Source organism: Patella vulgata, chromosome 8 (assembly GCF_932274485.2).
Source record: "Patella vulgata chromosome 8, xgPatVulg1.2, whole genome shotgun sequence".
In the NCBI taxonomy this organism is placed as follows: Eukaryota; Metazoa; Mollusca; class Gastropoda; family Patellidae; genus Patella; species Patella vulgata.
Window position 1 is genome coordinate 23,513,803 of NC_065886.2, and position 20,665 is coordinate 23,534,467.

The following is a 20,665-nucleotide window of genomic DNA, read 5'->3' on the forward strand; positions in this document are numbered from 1 at the left end:
TAGTTCAAAACTCTGCTTATCTTCATTAGTCTGGCTGGTTAGTGAGCCAGCATCTTACACACTGAACCACCACAATAGTTCTAAGAGCAGACAGCAGCACCACTATATTTGCCTTCATTAGTCTGGTTGATCCAGAAAAGTAACACGCTAAAACCCTATTCCTTTTACACAAATGTGTACACTGGTCTCTGATTATCTGTATTATCTGAGTGGCTTAAGGCACACTTTCCTTGGAACTAATATTAAAAGTAGACCCAATTTAATTCACACACAATTTCAGCTGTTTATAATGAATGATACAGTTACAAAAAAACAATCATGTTATCTGGGATGATAAAGACAGAATTTTTTTATTTATTCATACTCTAAAATGTTTGAACAGATAATACACATTTTAACATCTCTGAGATAAAACTATCTAACCATGATTAACAGATATAAAAAAAAACCTCTTATCATTTTACACAGATTGTATATGTGTCATGCATATTTATGGAGGCAAATAAGAACCTCAGGCAATATGCACACAAACAAGATCAATCATTGTTATAATGAAGTCTTTGAATATAGTATAATGCAGTCACATGTATGTCAATTTGTTCTGTTGATCCAAGGAGTGACAATGGCTCGGTGACAATGGTCCAGTGGGTGTGGTGCTGGAATGCTATCCAGAAGTACCAGTGGATGTGGTGCTGGAATGTTATCCAGAAGGCTGGAATGCTATCCAGAAGTACCAGTGGATGTGGTGCTGGAATGCTATCCAGAAGTTTCTGTGTTATCCAGCATTTTCCAGTTGATGCAGAAAAGGTAGGAACTTAAACCCAATTTCATTTCTTTCTCAGACTTTTCCAAAGAGAAAAAAAATAAGTCCTGAAGTCTTTACAATTTGTAAGACTTAAATTGAACTGAAGAATTTCCGCAAATTTAAAACTAACAATATTTTCATCATTTTCCATATCTTGGTTTGACAGAAGAAGGACCAATTTCTGTGCTATCTATCACTTGAATGAAATGATTACTGGGTAAAAAATTGTTCCTTGTTCAGAAGATAGCAAAACAAATAATAATTTCCTGGCTGTAGACAGTCTCTCTTCCATCAATCAGATATATCAGTGTTAACTTCTCCCATATACCCTTTGAAATAATTTTGTGAATATTTAGGATCACAGACCAATCCCCCCCCCACCTTTCACAAAAATATTAATTTGGCAGAAAATATACTGTCATCTCCATTTTATTTTTGTCCATGTTTCAAAAACTGCATAATATATGAGGGAAAATTGAAATTTATTTAATAACTGTCTGTATCTAACTGTACCAAATGTTCCTTGTCATAAACCAGGAATGAAAATGCATGACAATGCTGCATGACAATGCAATACATACTCAAGTGGACCTATCTATGTTTATCGTGAGATGCAAATGACTAGGCACGCACAAATCAGATCTTTGCTTGTGCCTATATTCAGACCTAGTCGAAAGTCTAGTTAGCACTATTCCTGCAAGACTATTATAGTTAGAACAATTCCTGCTAATAACTCCAGTCTCCATGCCAGTTGCAAGTAGCAAAGATAAATCTTTTATTTGTATTTCTGACACAAATTATATAATTAAGGCAAATCTTTTTCAGAATTATTCAATCAATCTATGCAAATTCATTAATTAGACAAGACCAGAATCAAATGTTAACATACAAGTTACAGGAATTTTATAATCTTGTTGATCAAAGATAAATCTATTTTTTGCATTTCTGTTAGAAATTAATAAAAGCAAATATTATTCTTTTTCAGAATTATTCAGTGAATCAATCAATCTATCTAAATTCATTAATTAGACAAGAACAGAAATGGAAGTTAACATACATGTTACAGGAATTTTAAAATCACATTGATCAAAGATTAACATACCAGAAATATTGACGCCATATTATTTCTCTTACCTGCGTTGTTTTAATAACGGCACTTGATAAAAAGTTGACAATACATCAGATTGATCTCAACACCTACATGAACACATGTACGGCCGATCCAAGGTTACTTAAAAAACAATATAAACACATCATCTCCTTAACGCTACTCATTACCATCAAGAAAAACACAGTATTGTCAGTTTAAGCTTGTTATCCTCTCACTTGAAGCACTGACTGTTTCTTAAGACATTTTCTTTTTTTAAATATCAAATATCTGTGTTGAATTTATTAGCTCGGCAACGTGCATAAAGCACAAAGACTAAGCAGCGGTGAAGAATCTGTTTTAGATTCAATGCTGTGTGAGTGATTGTGCCGTGTGGTCATGGCAGTTACGTTGAACACATGTACAAGATAATGACAGTAGTGGTTATACCTATGGCAGACGGGCTGCTTGTCATTGTTAGTTACACTATGTATTGATCTGTCGTCAGGCGTGGATGATTGGGGGAGAAAACTGTTCCATCAATATCACTCACTTACACAGAATTTTCTACCTTTGATTTTTAATCACTTACTTTAAGAGACAATGTTTATGTAATGAAAGGAGTTGAAAAGGGGTTTATTAGCATCTTACTCCTGTGCACCAACATATGATCGAGGGTTAATGAAGAAAGTCATACACCATACTGCGAGGGCAATTTTACCATACATAAAAGTTTCCACCTACTCCTCATTGACTTCTAACCATTAAGGGTTCCTTCACACACACACATCAATGTGTACACATGGTTTTCCGTACCATCTGAACAACTTTTCATTGCCAGATCCCCCATCCTGAACCACTTCCAAAAGGAAACTGGGCTGGTAAACCCTGAAGAAATTCTCGCCCAACACCCAACCTGGATTGATCCTGGTTTGTGAGTCATTGGGTTTAATGTCCACTTAACTAGATCTTATTGGGACTAAATGGTATTTTTTTTATTTCAATAATCAACTTGTGTGTATAGTCTCTAGCAGCAAGAGGAAACCAGAGTATTCAGATAAATTTTTTGAAGTTGAATAGGTGTCCATTTTTCTTGTGAAGTACAAACATAGGATCATTATACCACTCCCTTTGACTCAATCCCATACATTTTGATTCAAAGCTCATGTCAACTCTGCAATCTGACTATTTGTCCTGTGGTTGCAAATTACCAGACACTCACTAAACTGAACAGCAACCTAAGATTAGTAAAGTTTAGCACCATGAAACTAATTTTTGCCATTATATTTTACAAGTCACCATTAATATTTAGTAGATGTATAGGGAAAGAATAAATGGGTATAACGTCTACTTGATACAAACAAGGTCATTTCTGGACAAACATATGGTTATTTCAATAATTTGCTTGCCTGTATGAGTCTTTTAGCAATGGGAGGAAATCAGAAGCTCAGAGAAAACCCACAAGATTGGATAGGCGAACTACTCCTTGTCACGTACAAGCATGGAATCGAAACCACACCGGTTTGACTCAATGTCAGACCTTTTGATTAAGTGCGCGCACGTTAAACAGTATGTATAGAAAGTGGTTAGCAATTCTACATAGTAGTCATTAAGTAGGTGTGTAACTAGCTGTAAAACATGTCACTTTTTGTTCTAGTGTGGAAATGTGAATATCTGTTATACACACCACAAACTAATTTATTACTCACAACCATTTCAACTGAATAGAAATCACATATAAAATCACTACTTGGATCTGATTTGTGGCAGATATTTTCTAAAGGACATGTGTAATCAAGTTCGTTAGTGTGGGTATCACAGGACTATAGTGCCTGGGCAGCCTCTGAAATATGGTTCGGCCTAAAAAGATGTGTGTCTCCTGCAGGGCTGTATGTAGGATTTTAAAAGTGGGTTTGCAGCAGAGTGGTGGGGCGCCATAGCTTCCATGTATGTGATATAAGAAAGTTTCGATCAGGGCAAATGAACCCATTGGCGTGTGGGCGCCCTTAAAACCAATCGACTGATCAGTGCCTTAAGAGCATCACTGTGTGATCATAATCAAGTGTATTATTTTATAATTGAAAGATTGTCAAATAATTTTGTATTTTTGGATGGGGTGGGGGACGCAATTTCTCAGGGCGCCTTATTTTTCTGGGGGCGCTAAATATGGCCCTGGTCCCCTGAAAAAATCACCATGGTCACCACAATTTCTCACACACCCCTATATGTGCCTTTCTCAAACCTATGGCACCCTCACTTAAAAAATCCCCGGCACTAGCTAGACCCTCAGTGTTCAGAAGTGATTGATATCAAGATTACAGATCAGTATTTATAAATAGATTCTAATTTTAATAGCTGAAATCTCTATAGATCTCTGGGCATGTTGTCTCTTGAAGTTATTGAACTGGAGACCAGAATTTATACAATAGGGTATTAATTGGATATTGAATCTCTTCGAACCAAATGTCATGCATTTAAAACTATTATTTCATGAAACAAATACAACAATTAATGTCTGCCAATGAAACATCTTGATCCATGCAAATGGCTAGTGTCAGATTAATCTTTTAACCCACGCAACAAAATATTTATAAAATTCTCGTCTTTTAGTTCAAAAAGGAGAACCGACAAAGATGAGGAGCAAGGTGTATGTGACTTCCACATTTATTGAAATGGAATCCATCGTTGATTTTATGAGCAAATACGGATTTCTCCCCAAATCCAATTTGCCACTTAAGAGGTCGGCTTGTGTACACTGAGCAAGTAAATATAGGGTCGTAAAATTATACATGCCTTTAAGCACCTCCAAGAAATAAATATAAGATAGTTAATGCTCATATTGGTCCAAGCTCCATCCAATTATTGGTTTCTATATCTGTTAATTGTAATGTGTTCTTTAATAAGATCTATCAGTCTAAAAAGTAGTATCACAGGTCTCATAATGTGGATCTCTACATCAATAAAAAATCTTCAGGTTTTGTTGGCAGTGTCAAATGGCATTTACAGGATTTCTATATGGTTGTATTATAAAACTCAGGATAAATGGAAGAGCAATTAAATAGTCTGACCCTCCAAGAATTATCTATATTTAGAGACATTTGTAGTAACTCATGATCATCTACAATTACATGCCTTTGAATTTCTTTTATAAGTAAATGAATAAGCCGGTCATTGAATTTTTTGTACCGCAGAATAAATATAGGGGATATTAATGAGCATATTATATTTTCTATGTCACTCCCAACCAACAAAAAACAATTGAACATGGCAGCCTACAATGAGGCAAATTATCAAGAACACGAAGAGGTAAAATTCAAATTGGCTGTCCAAAAGTTTAACACAAGTGAAGTGGTAAGCACACACGATCTAGTACAGTTCCCAAAGAAACATCCACTAAAAATTTTTATATGAATTCCGTTTTTGTTTTTGTTTTCAAATTATGTTTAAAAAGTTTCCATTAATTACAATTCCCAAAGAAATATAAGTTAACGTTAAAAATTGATATTTGCATTTTTTGAACAAAGATGAAATGCAGTTTAACGTTCTACTGTTCTGTTCCAACTGGGCTAATGAAGTTGGACATACATCATACAGTGTGCTATGAGGGATATAGGACTTCGGCCTATTCTTATATCGAATTCCAACTGTCAAGGGTTCTTTTATGTGCATGCCAATGTCACACATGACCTTGGTTTTTTGTGCCATCAGAATGACTATGTGTTGTCCCTTGCCAGGCCTTTAATTCTACATTATTGACAATGGAAACCTATGCTGGATAAGCCTGATGATCTTTCTCAGACAACACAGATCAAACACGGCAGCTCCAGGTTAGCGAGCCAATGAGTAGTCTTACTGAGCCACCGTGGCTCCCCATTTTCCAAATCAATATATGGTTCCAAGGCTTAATCTATGCAAAAATGTATTTAAATTGATTATCTACCATTTAATTTTGAAATAAAATGTAAATAGTAGATTCAATCAGAAAGGTACCCATCAAAAGATTTCCACCAAAATCAGTGGAAGACGGCAAATGTTGAAAAATTTTCAATTTATCTCATCTTTGTAAATACGGAACGAAATTAAATCATGTTTGAATGGATATTCCTTTGTAGTTATATGCAAGGGATGAACAATCTCTCAAATAATAATCAAGCAGATGAGCATGAGACCTGTAGAATGCCATGGTATTGTAGACTATACAAATATGAAATATGATACTGATAAATCTAGTTATACCATGGATAATTCTATAACTTCTGAGTGATGGAATGTATGATTTTAATAGCCTAGCCCTAATCTCACTGGGAATATATGTTGTCAAGCATTCGGTAAATGAAATGTAGTAAAATAGCCATAAAATAGTTCCATGTTTAATATTGCTTTGGTCCTCCCATTGGTCAACTGATAATATCATAAACAAACACAGTGGTGAAGATTGTTTGGTCAACTTTCATTACAATCCAACAAGAGGTCAAGCTAAGTAAATCTTCCATAAAATTTGTCCTTTTAATATACTTTACCATGTCAGGTGATCGAATCACTGGGTGGTAATCAAACATAATCAAAAAACCCAATCAAGCATTTCTATTATCTTAAACAATCTTTGGCTCAAACATGTACCTTCTTTATATAAACAAATAGAGGGGTTGGATGGCCAATTGGTTAGCGTGTGCGCGTTGTATCATAAGGTCTGTCAATGAGTAAACTGACATGGTTTCGATTCCCCGGTTGTATGTGACAAGGAGTAGGGTTGCTGTCAAACCTCATGGGTTTTCTCCGGGTCCTCCAGTTTCCTCCCACTGCTAAAGACCCCTATGCGCGTGTGAATTATTGAAATAAAATGGAACCATATGTTAGTCTATATGTTCTTTCCAATAACAGATTATATTTTTATTACCCTGTGGTGCTGTCTTGTGGATAGTTTGTGACCAAAATCAGTTGTTCATGACTATGACTTGATGATGGTCAATTGAAACCAAGGGTATTTCTTGACAGAGTCGAACTGGTTATTGGTATAATCAATTTGTTAAAGATGCATTATGTAAGAGCTAAATCTATTTATTGAAGGTTTTTCCTTTGGCTTCAAATCTATATAAATTATTAATTAGACATTTATTCACATGACAAGCCTATAATCAACTCTCTAGCTAGATCATAGGATAGTCATGATTTTCAATGAATAGAAACACAATTGCCATTTAATAATTTAATTCAAAATTGTAACAATGGTACTTGACAATCCAGAGTATATTGTGAACATTTCGAAGCCTGATAAGGTTTTTTTTAACTCTTATAGCAAGAACGACCATCTCTTGATCTAAATCTTACATAATGCATATAAGCTACTGTATCTATATCTGCAAGAGTAAACTAACTAACCATAACAATCAATGTTTCTCTTGAAGTCACAACACATTTTATCTTTTAACTCGTAATGATAAATTTAATATTTGGCTGATATTTTTTTAATAACGAGTTTGAAATAATTTTTGGGGTTCAATATCGCCTTGGATACCTATTAGAGCAAGAAATCTCACGAATTCATCAGTTTTCAATGATTGTCATTAATAAACAAAAAGTCTTATATCATAGTCAAATTTATTGAAAAAGATATAACAGCAGTTGCTAAAGTAGAATACCATACAGCAAAATCTCTGCGTGAAGCTTTTATGAGCCAGGTTTTCCCCGGTAACATGTCTTTTCTTTCTTAAATCAATTGTTCGTCCTTAATCTTGTCTGAAAAGAGCTGAAAGGATTCTTTATTGAAAGTCTGCGGCCCAACATTTTAGTTCTCGAACTTAATACCATCAAACTCGAGAAAATTAGCGCTGGCAAATTGAGACCTTTAACATGAATCAATACAGCGATTAGGCTTTCAACAGTTTCTCTCTTCTGGTTTTAATACTTGTCAACTTTAATCACAGTTACACTAACAACTTTCTTTACATACTGCAGATATATACATACACTAGCTGATGATCATTTCAATCTATCTAAAACCTAACTTTTACACCAACTACTTGAAATATATACTTCTAAATACCCTTAGCTCAAGTGAGATTCTAGTATCTAGCAGATTTTCTACTTTTAATTTCTGTATTAAGCAGGGCTTTTTTTCCTGAAAACCTATATTGTTTTAACTCTTTATAGCTGAATCCTTCAATTGTTTGTGTTATTGATTCACTTAATCTTCAAATCAATCCAAAAGATTTTTTAGCTCAGAATACGTGACTCACTAGCTGGTCAGAGATATGAGAGAATGAGAGCTTGTTTTAAAGATGTGAACAAGTTATCAGTTCATCCTGGATTTGTTTGAGTAGAGTCACCTGCCCTATCTTGTTCAGGTGTTCTTATTACTCTAGTAGTTCCAAAGAACCTTTAGCATAAGTGATTGATCGAAATAAAGATTTACCAAATGTTTTTCTCAAAATGTTCTAGGTGTTATGTAGACATTAACCCATCCATCTCCCTCTCTCCTTGTAAAATTTTCTTAGATATTTTATAACCACTGATATTGACAATAATAACTTAAAAAAAACTAAATGTGACAAGATCCTCCTGTTGAGGAGTCAAATAAGCGACCCCAGGTATTGAATTAATACACTTCTTCCGATTCATGAGCCAAAGGGAATTACCCATGATTAAGTATATTTAGAAATTGACAAAACTGGCAATAGGGCATCAAGCACCTGCAACTGAATGAATGGACCACTTCCTTTTCCACAGTAATTTAAGCATTGCAGAAAGAGAGAGAGAGAGAGAGAGAGACTTGATGACTGTGGATCAGAAACGTGTCCGATTCCTGACGTCCCGTGACAATCTGGGCTGTTTTGAAGCAGATCCTGATAAATGTTTGGTCTGATTTGTTCTCTTCAGAAAATTTTTTCCTGACCGTCCTCCAAACTTTGCAACATCATTGCCAAAAGCGTATACATAGGCGACTATGTAGAAAAATAAATGAAAACCATTGACTTTGAACAGGTCTTTTCAGCCAGCTCTCATATGATACCATTATGAACCAAAAAAAGAAATTTGTTTCTAATAATTACAGTCATTTGAAAACTATTCCTGAGAGAGGATATCACAATTACAGACATGATTATCTGAACATCCATTGCCCTAGAGAATTATTCAAAGCATATTACCTATAAAATATGAATCAAAAGTTTGGTTATCTATAGAGATCATGATTTGATATTTATTTTTTTGTTTTACTTTAAATATCTCTCTGAAATCAAACCAGCTTATAACCAATAATCCTTTGTTGTCGCTAGCTTCCCTGCAGTGACTGAGAAAAATTATCATGTTTCAAGCTAGATTCCTATTCAGGTGCAATGACTGAAAAGGTAAGACTATAATATAGGTATATTAGGTTTGGGGGTTGAGGAGAGCTTCCACCTCCCCAAAGCACATATTTAGGAAAAACTCCTAAGATAAGATAAAAGAGTCCCAGAGGTTGGGTGTGGCTCGTCAATTTGAAGAGTTGAACAAATAACAATAGGGTTTCACATATGTGCGCATCCACCTTGATTAAGAGAAACCTTCTGCAATTCTCAGTAGAGTGAACAGAAATGCAGCTGCCTGAGCAAAATTCTTCCACCTCGTTTTGTTCACTTAACCGTATAGTACATATTAATAATCATGTGTTAGTCTCAAAATAAACTTGGTAAACTGCTGATGAGTTTTAAAACCCAATTCTCTCTCCAGTTTGGTCAGTAACTCTTACTAATGTTCCTAGTGCAGGTCATTAACTCTTACCAATGTTCCATGTATTGGCCATAACTCTTACAAATGTTTCATGTATCAGTCAGAACTCTTATAAATGTTCCATGTATTGACCATAATTCTTACTAATGTTCCATGTATTGGTCATAACTCTTACTATTGTAACATGTATTGGCCATAACACTTACCAATGTTCCATTTATTGGCCATAACTCTTACCAATATAACACATATTTGCCATAACCCTTACCAACGTGCAAAGTGTAGGCCATAACCCTTACCTTTCAATTTTCCAAGTATTGGCCATAACTATTATCAATGTATCATGTATTGGCCATAACTATTACCAATGTTCCATGTATTGGCCATAACTCTCACCAATGTAAGATGTATTGGCTATAGCTCTTAGCAATAAGATGTGATGAAACCAGTCGATTGCACATGTTCCTGAGGAATATGAGTAACAAAGGAGATCACTGTCCTGGACAAATTTCCTCAATCAAATGAAATCTCATATTTGTCTCAGAACACCCCAGTAATAGGAAATGCCAATAAGATTCCATTTATTTGATTCTATGAGAGCGCTAACCAGATTGACTCATCCAGTCATTCTTTTAATAGGATATAAGTTTGGTCTATCAGGATGCCAATGTTTCCCAGATAAATGGAAAAATTATTCCTTATAAATCACCGATTTGATCTTTTAACCTGGGTAAAGCTGGTAGGTTGACAAGCTATCATTTGATATATGGTCTGTGATAGTTTAATGATTGTCCATGACGATATATGCTATTGAATATTTGTGACATCTTTAGATCTTATTATAGCAATCACATAAGTCATATCAATAACACCATATGTTAAAACTTGGTTTTGAAGAAGGATTATTTGTAAGTTCAGGGTCATTTTGAAATTAAGGTTTAACTAGAATGATAACTGCTTGTCCTTAAAGTATAGATAAAATGAAATCACATGTGATTTACTTTAACCTCCTATCTGGGCTAATGACGAGAGAAGGAGAGAAATGGGGTTTAATGTTCATTCAACACAAACTAGGTCATTTCAGGATTAACATATGGTTCAATTTTATTTCATTAATTTGTTTCTGTGTAGGGGTGTTTAGCAGTGGAAGGAAACCAGAGGATCCGGAGAAAACTCTTGAGGCTGGACAGCGACCCTAATCCTTGTCAAGTACAACCCGGGAAATCGAAAACATGCCACTTTACTCAATGACAGACCTTATGATGCAACACACACACATTAAAAATTGAGTCACCCATCCCCTGGGCTAATGAAGACGGGCATACACTGGATTATGGCGTTTCTGCTTATTTTTCATCCAATCAGATGAAATCCAAGCCCGTTTATCTACTGTTGATGTTTTAGTTTTGTTTTCCTAATTAAATATTTGTTAATCAGTTTGAGTATAGATTTTAGCATGGATTAATCTGTGGTGAAAAATTAGACATTGTGTGAAAAATGTAACTGACGATCAGTAGAAAACCAAACAAAAAATTCAAACTAAATTACAAGCGTTTATAGTAATGAAAAGATAATCTTGATCAATTGGCATGAACTATAACATTCAAACAAGTACATCTTGAGCTATATTATTTGTAATAAAGTCTGAAACAGTGAACACTTTATTTTTCATTAGATTATATATTTTGTAAAAAATGCCCTTTAAAATTAAATAAAAAATGAATTGGCAATGGCAAGGCACTGAAAAGTATTTACAAAAAAAAAATAAACGCAACTTTAATTCACTTTTCAGAGAGTATAAGGAGCTGGCTCGGTGTAGGCCGTTGTCAAGAGTTGCAGAATGGAGGGCTTTTAGTAGTTGCAATTCAGCAAAGAGTTGGCGGAGACACAGCAAAATTTCCCTCATAAGACAATGCATAGCATTTGGTCATCTTTATTAGCTCATTTGTTGCAGAAAATCAGGGCATTAAACTCCCTTTTATTTCATTTCCATGATTGGGTGCAGGATAGTTGAATGTTAAGATTTCATTGCCCACGCCAATCATCGGCAGAAGAGCGAATCCACACAACATTTTCCTACATATATCTTGAGCCAAAAATCTAAGAAGACAGTAGAGTTTTGTTAAACCCCATTTCATTTCACTTTCATTCCAAAAGAAACCATTTAGAAATGAAAGAAAAATATTTGTCTTGGCCATAAATAAATATTTCATACAGTTTGTTGATAAACACCATTTCATTTCACTTTTCACCAGGGGCGTACATATCAATTTTATTTTTTGGAGGGGGGGGGGGTGTTAGCAAAAATGAGATCGACTGATGCAGCCACAAGCTGAGCACCACGGGTGAGAGCTTTCTAGGGGGGTGTGCATGGTCCTCTGGAGAAATTTTTGAATCTAGAGTCACTGAAATGCCATTTCCTGGATTTTGCAGAGTTCTGACAATCAGAAAACACTTATAACATGAGTAAAATTGAGTACTACACATGGGAATTCATGTTTTTTATTAAGAATTTTGCTAGACCTAACAAAGAACTGTGAATCTGTGACAACTTATGAAAGTGATAATTACATCGACATGGACCTGTATTTTCAATATATTGCTGTGGTGAATACACATAAATTAGCAAAGATATGACCATGTCATCATATTTTCATCAAGTGTCCGCGCTTAGTCAAGTTTGACCACCGATTGGTAATTCTGTCAAGATCGATCGTGTCCGTCAGGTCAAAATCACACGCAAGACTCAATAATTCATTGAGGAGTTCCTGTTTGATTACTGAATGCATAACAGTTTTTACTAATTTGAGCTTTGAAAAATTAGCGCGTCTTGGGATATCCAATCAAAGCAATCAAACCTATGCGCAGATATAATAAACAACTGATTTATTTATTCTAACCATTATTCTTAGAGAAACCATTTATAATGAAATAAAAATATTTGTTTTGGCTTTAAATAAATATTTCATACAATTTTATAAAATCAATAACAAACTCCTGTTGATTAAGACAACATATCTTCATCAATCTGGAATATATATGTACTATAAGTGATGAATAAGACTGTAGGTAGATCACAGATTTATATCATGGAGGGATTTTAATCTTTTTTAACATAATAAACCAGCTGCCATTGTTTCAAAAGAGATTGTTGTAGACAAAGGACAGGAACATCATCAGGTCAACACAATACATATTGATATCTTTTCTATGTTGAAATGTGCAATGCTAGGGAATAGAATTATGCCTGGACAGTAGTGTTTCTGCCTACTTAGTACTTGAATCATAAGAATTTCAACTGTATATGTACATGACAGACCTTGGTTTTTCAGACCATCAGAAGGGCTTGGCACACTGTCAGCACCATATATAGGTGCTACCCTGACAATGAAACAGCCACCATGAATTCAAAGAGATTGTTTTAGACAAAAGCAGAAAATTTTTAAAATTTGATTGTTACATTTACAGTGGGTTTATTTCACGGTGACAGCACAGAAATAAATATAAAAGTTGCTGACAGTTATTTGCGTGATTAATCAGTACAGCAGCTCAATATTGTCAATCTATATAGTACAGCTTCAATTTTATCTTAATAATAGTCTTAAATTACTTTCCATATATTTTTCAATTGGAACTGAAAGTACACAGCTGTCTTTGACAAGAATAGTTCATACATGTATTTTGGTGCTTGGTTGGGGTATTAATTACAGTCTAAAGGGTAGAGGTTTTTTGAACATATTGCTGTCTGAAGGGTAGAGGTTTTTAAAATAATAATGACGTGCAGAAAATGGCAGATCAGTTTTCAGGTCTGATGGGATGGGTTTTCACATTGGGACTACTTTATTTCATTGTGTATGTGTCTGTGATATCACTACAGTGCAAGCAGAGACAACAACCAATCAGTCAGACACAACAATTGTATCACTTATTAACACTTATAACTAGTTTTATGTACATGTTCGTTTGATTGTTACATGTATATTTGTTGTACTGTATTAAAAAATGTCATTTATGAAATTGTATGCTGCTCCCCGTGGCGGTTTTTCAATCTGTTTCACAGAGTATTACGAAAGTCTTCTAATATCTCTGTAAAAGATGACTGCCTTCAACACATGACAACATATCACGCAGCTTCAATCATTGGCTCAATGGCATGTGCATTGTTTACATAAGACTTTACTGATTTGAGCAGAATAGCGCCTTTTACTCATTTTAATACCCATTTACACTAAAATAGGAAATAATTTTTACCTACAAATACTTCAAACGTCTTTAATTATTTTTCTAATACATAAACAAAATGTTTTAGAATTTAATTTGTTAGAGGAAAATAGTGTGGCTCATTAAGTCACATCGATGTCATCCTATCAGTGATTGTCGCGGCCTAGCGAATATTCACTGAGGATCAGTGTGGATGTTTTTATGCAATACAATTTACTTACTTACTACTTATACTGTGAGCAGACATTAGACACTAACCAGTCAGCCAACATGGTTATCAAAACATTCTATGTCATTTCACTTTAAAAAAAAACCTATAACTTATTTCCTCAAAGGGAATAAAACACTCCTTAAATATGGGTTGCATTTCCTGGTAAGCCGTAAATCTAACAATGAAAATGTCATTCAGGATTTACAGTTTAGACATCACCATTAAATATGAGCAGCAATTTCGGTGAAACTTAAAAAACCAAATAAAACAGCACACCAACATTAAAATCACATAAAATACTGCCATGTAATATAATGGTTTAATAATAACAGGATAAGTATTGAATTTCCTAACCAAATATAGTTATTGATTACACAAGTAGCAACCCTTGCTTAAAGAGGTAACTTGTAATTTATAAAGATATGTAACTGTCATAGCAAACATTGTTCAAAACATGACATGGAAAATATAATGTTCCACCTGGAAATACTCTCCCAGTAAAATCCCCCATGCATCCTTCCAAAGGGTTAACCTCACCGCTAGGAATTTTTCCTGCCACTCTTTTTATTATTTTGAGTTTCATAAAATCAAGTTGAAGTACTTGTCTCTTCTCTTTCTCTCTCCCTCTTCAGTCCTCTAGTTGCAAAACACTGCTGATTAACCTCCTTTGATGAAACAAATCAAGAGAGGTTTATTATCAACAGAAACTTTTAATGGAGTAAGATGGGTGGAGGGATTATCAACGACTCAACAAGACAAGACTGATACAAGAGGTTATGTGATGCCAAGTTTAATCTCAAGTTATATTATCTGAGATGCCAGGGATGGAGAATCATCCTTGGTCAGGAATGCTTCCATCCATAATCATCTAGATCTGTCAAAGGAAATGTGAACTGGGAAGGAATAGGATATAAACTCTTGTCAACACAAAATATTCTTGTTGTTTGGAGACTTAACATATTTAATTTGTATTTCTTGTGCAAGACCTAAGAGAAAGTTTTTTCCACCACAGCTTCATACCTGCCTACTCTTCTTTAATATGTTCTACTCGAACCAAAAGATTATATACACACTTTCCTTGTCAGCAACACCGCATTGCACTTTTAATATTTAATCTCCGCTATAATGAAACTACAACCACCATGGCTGAATCCTTAAAGGCAGAAGTTGATTATAGGCTCATCTTCATAAGCAATATGATAGGAGGTATAATTATCCCTGGGGCAATATTCCATTAAACTGACTTGACACATTTATGTTAATTTGTTATCCCTTCTTTAGTGCCAGCACTGAAAGCTAGGGTAGCTTAAATTTCAGGTTGTAGCGAACATTTCCCATCTCCCCAGAGAAACATTTTCAGGCTAATTTCTGGTAGGATTACCTTGGTTTTTAATATCATTGATCATAGAAGTTTCAAAGAAAATGGTTTACAGTTTACGAGTTTGTAGATGGGTCAAGCTTCAGTTATGCCTAAAAAACGTGAATATAGTATCTGTCAGTGTCTGAATGTTCCGATCTTTATGTTCAACTATAAGTAATCAGAGGGTAAGGAAACAGGTCACTAATGGATTTTTAACGGGCTTTTAAAGGTCTTATTCCCACGTGCAAAGTGGTATGCCCTAGACAAAATGGATATGAATGAAATGGATTTTAACATCTTACTTTTCGGCACCATTGTGGGCTAATGAAGGGGGAAGGCTAGAAAGAAATGATTGTGACCTAAAAATATAAAAGATGCCTTTGAAGTTGGAAATCAGCTGCTGTCTTTCACAAAGTCATGATAAATATCTAATTCATTTCAAGGGTTAAAACACCTGATACCACTTCTCATTTGCGGAGTTGACATAGATAATAAATATAAATTGTACTTTTGTATAGTAATGGTGTCCAAAGAATCTTTGTGAAATCTCTATTTAAACATAGTTCATTGATCTGAAAACTCAATAACAACGTAATTTGTACAATATATAAAACTGTCAGAAAATTCAGTTATATCCACACAAAACCATATACTAGAAAGAAAATTCCAATTTGAATGGCTTCCTGTCTATTTTAGTGCCCTGATTTCAAAACAAACAACAATTCACATTATAATCTCGAAATTCAACCCATTTTCATGTAAAAATCCATTAATATGCCATGTATGTTACAACATCTAATAAAATATTATTTAGTATTAATAAATATTCAGCCCCAAAAATTCAATAGCATCTTCAAGTCGCAATTATTACATGCCCAAGAAGGCTTTTAAACGTACATTATGCAAGAGCTAAATCTGTCTATTGCAGGTCTTTCTTTAGGCCTGAAATGTTATCTAAATTATTAATTAGACATTAATTAGCCTATCCAGGCCATAATCAACTCTAGATGGCAGCGCTAGCCTGCGATCTTTTGTGGATTGTGAGCCGATTTACTGCATAACTTTCCTTCTCGATTCAACGATTAAATGGATAATCGAGACTATGCTGTTTATTGTACTGACTTTAGTAATGATGACCGAGGCTAGGGGAAATTTCAGTCGCTTAGTTCTGGGTTAATAGTGGATCAATTTGAATGAAATTTTCAGCAAATTACCTTTACATTATCTAGTTTTTAACTATTATAGTGAGAACTGCCAACTCGTTATCGAATCTCCCATAATGTATCTTTAAGGGATTTATTATTAAAGATTTAAAAGTTACGTTAATCATTTTTTATTTTTTGTCATTATTAATATATAGTCCAACTGATTTTTAAATGTGTCCTGATTAGAAGTGGGTATTGATACATATAAGTTCAGCTTGTGGATATCACCATGGCTTGACTTAGAACACTTTACTTTCAGCTACAAAAAAAGTGCCCATAACCATGACATTTCTCAGGTAAAATGATGACATACTCAGTAATAATAATAAAAAGTAAAAGATATAATAAACTAAAAGAGTATACTATAGGCTAATAATTAACATTTTTGGGGCTGTATGATAAGCAAGCAGCTGAGAATTACATAAATACTATGGAAAAATACATCATTTCCTGGCCTTCCTAAAATAAAAATACCAATAGAATATAAAGCCAAACAGTTTAATTCTTTTCCGCAACACCACTTCTGGACCCCGCAGACATCAAAAGCTGTAATAACTGCAAAAACCACTTTAAATAGAAATTACACATTATCTTTCTTCCTTCATAACAAAACTATTATCAAGTAGATATTTACAAATGATGCATGTAATTCAGTAGTTAACTTCTGAAATACTCAGCCATATTTCAAATTAAGCGGAAAGTCATACATTTATCTGCACTCCATTTCAGTCAAACAAACACTGATTTGGTTAATTTAAACAGCGTATAGCAGAATCTAACAAGTGCCTTTACAATGTCTTGTTATCTATTGGCATGGTTAATCAAAGGGCACATCAGAAATAATCTAAATTGTGGGAATCAAGTGCACACTAAAGTTCAATCAGATTGAAAGTCATGGTGATCTTGACTTTGGTGGTTTGTATTAATGAATTTCAACATATTCACAGTTCTAAATATTAAATTGCAAATCAGTTGATCTGTATCAAAATGTTTATTTCCTATAAGTTTTAAAAATGCCATTGTTGTTGATATAAACTAGAAACTTTGTTAGTTGCAATTTGATGTTAAGAGTAGGTGAAAACACTGTGCAAAATTTCACTCATAGTATATCTGCATAGTGTATAGTCATTTCCATTGATCTGTTTGGTGTTGAGTAGTAGGATGTTAAATCCATTTCATTTCATATCATATCAACAAATGGAAGCTATCAAATCATGGATAGGATTGTGATATAGTAAATGGACACTTAATTGCCCAGAACAGGACTAAGTATTTCAAGAAAATTATATTCTTTTGATGATCTATTTCATCCTTGGCCCTGGATGATGGGTACCCAAATGGCATGTGTTCATAAATAAAATATAAAGAAATACGTTCTGATTCTCCTCAAATTTCATAGGTATTCTAATTTAAACAGCAAAAAAATTCAAAAATATTTACTTCACAGTGGGACGCATAGTTCAAAAGAACTGTTTTATGTAGATTCATAATTTTAACGAGTTTCAATTATCTGGATAATCAGATGTTCAGAGTAAAGTCAAAATCTATTATAATTATAATCATTTGACAACAAACATATACAAATTGTACTGGTTTTAATTGTATTTATGGTTTTAACTACTAACATTATATAAGACATTTGTAAGAAATAATAAAATTCATTATGAAAATATGAACAATTTAAGATCCCCAAATAAATAAACCGAAAAACTAATTTCAGTATAAATATTGTTTAATTGAAGCCTAGGAAGAGGGGCCCAAACAACCAGAAATGACCTTTAATAAAAGTTGAATTTGCAACAATAAGTCTATGTAATCCAAAATAATGTGTTGTCATTATTAATCATACCAAATTTCAGAATATGCATATTAATTTAGCAATTTTAAAAGTTCAGCTCTGGTACCTCTCTTTAATGTACCATACTGTAAATAAACTATATTTTGGTACCCAACCAATTCAAGAATTAGAGTTTTCAAACGTTGTATTTGAGAAATGTGGAGATTTGTAATATATTTATAGATGGCCATAATATGTTTTAACTGCATGCAAAGATTGGACATGTAGTAATGACAACACGGGAAAACTATAAACATGTAAGGTGCAGCTTGCAATATAGATACGGTGGCTTATCAATATATTTGGAGACTTTTTTTTTATTGAGGGACATCCTACTACTGATAAATCTTGAGAGCACAATATAAGAAATATCCCTATCAATTTTTTTAATTGCAAAATGCAAAATTAAATGTTAAAGTTATTGAAAATTGTTTTTAACTTCAGTTTTACAGGGTAATATGAACAAACTGACTTTGATGTACATATGTATAGACCCCAGATATAAGATTAAACAAACATTTAAGATTAATAATTACAAGCTTACAAAATTAAAAAACATTACAAAATACAGAATTATAAAACATTACAAAATACAAAATTAAAAATCAAATTTATTGAATATTGTTTTTAACTTCAGCTTTAGTGATAAAATATGAACAAACTGACTTTAATGTACTTAGGATATGAAATTCAAAAAATATAAATGATTAATAATTAAAAGCTTTACAGGAAGAAAATTAATGATGAAAAATTCCTTCATGCATGTAAAAGGTAATCTAAAATCCTTACCACGCTTTTATATGTAAAACCTGATAATCCACATCACGGTAATAGTGACTGCATGAATAAATCCAATTTAACACTGAAATCAGAACTGATGCCAACTTCCTCCTATGATTACATGGAAGAAGGGAGTCTGATATTAAAAGATAGAATCGTTTCAACTTCTGCTTCAACCAATGCTCGCTATATACTATAATTTTCTATGAAAGGGAGAAGCATCATCGTTCCACTCCAGCCGATAACACGAGCTACTTTCATTCCTCAATGGCTATTGTTAATTTCCTCTCCATATAGATACACATGTAACATGCTTCCAATTGCTAATAAACTGTCTTTCATCACCACTGAATGGATATAACTAGAGGGGGGGGCTTTCATAGTTTCCTCTGATTACTCAAGTTCCCTTAATTGTGAATAGTTTAATTAAGATGTTTGGCATACATGAGCTAATATCTATAGCCTAGGGGATCTAAAATAGTTAATTTCATTGCTAACATGGCTAAGTTACTTACAGTTTAGCGAATGAAAAGGTTACAAAAATCAATCACTTCCCCCCATTACACGATGTGTGATTTCTATTTAGTGTTAATTAAATATTTAGCATGTTGAATTGACTAGACTTTGGTTTAGCTCAAACCATGTTTTTAATGAGTTAGTGAAAGGGTTACTTAGAATATGTTAGGGACAACAGATGGTGAAAGTACAATAAATCAGTTAAGTTTTACACAGCATTTGGGTCAAAAATACTGAATTTAGACAATCAGTGACTGATACATTTAAGCATTTACACTTAAAGTATCTGATTGTCATTTGAGGGGATATTAATCCCATGCAAGCTACAATATTGTGAAAAATTGAATCCCTAAAATAAATATTAGTCCAAGAATGGCTAAATTCTGTATTTACAAAGATAGAATAATTGAATAATTCAATATTCAGCATAAGATATGCTCAAAACCTGCCAGTGCCACCTTTTAATCCAGGTCAGGATATTATCTATCGTTGATATTTAATTTTGATGCCTTTAATAATTAAATGTTAAATAATGAATTTGAATATATTTTAGAATGATTTAGCAGTGACAAATTAGATAGTGTAAGCAAAATACATATGGCCATCTGTGACTTTAATTTTGTTTTTAAAGGGAAGAAAGATAGGTTGCCAGACAACGAAAAACATACGCCCACAGCAGCTAAATTGTCCGGGCAGTCAACTAGAGTTGTCACATATTTTTCCTTTTGTCGGTAATGAAATATTCATAATATACTAAAATCTGATTAAGAGTAACAACTCATTAAGTAATTATCAGAAAATCATTAGAATTTGTCTGGCCCATTATAACATTTAGTATACAAAACATTTAATATCATGGATTTAGCTGTTCAAGTTATCAAAAATCATTGAAAATCAATACACTTAGTTCGTCTCAAGACCTTTAACTTTTTGTAT

The 20,665-nt window shown here is 33.6% G+C and overlaps 1 protein-coding gene across 3 annotated transcripts in view; it reads right to left on the reverse strand.

Moving 5' to 3' along the window:
• LOC126830304 (transient receptor potential-gamma protein) overlaps window positions 1-19,860 on the reverse strand; it is a 101,899-nt gene extending 82,039 nt beyond the window's left edge. Inside the window, exon 1 of one of the 3 annotated variants that reach the window (XM_050560675.2) lies at window positions 19,223-19,845. The gene's annotated coding sequence lies outside the window, so the exon portion shown is untranslated. Of the gene's footprint in view, window positions 1-1,939; window positions 2,109-19,222 lie in introns of those variants that run through there. The other 2 variants (XM_056102696.1, XM_056102698.1) reach the window with 2 other exon arrangements.
• Window positions 19,861-20,665: the final 805 nt, after the last annotated feature.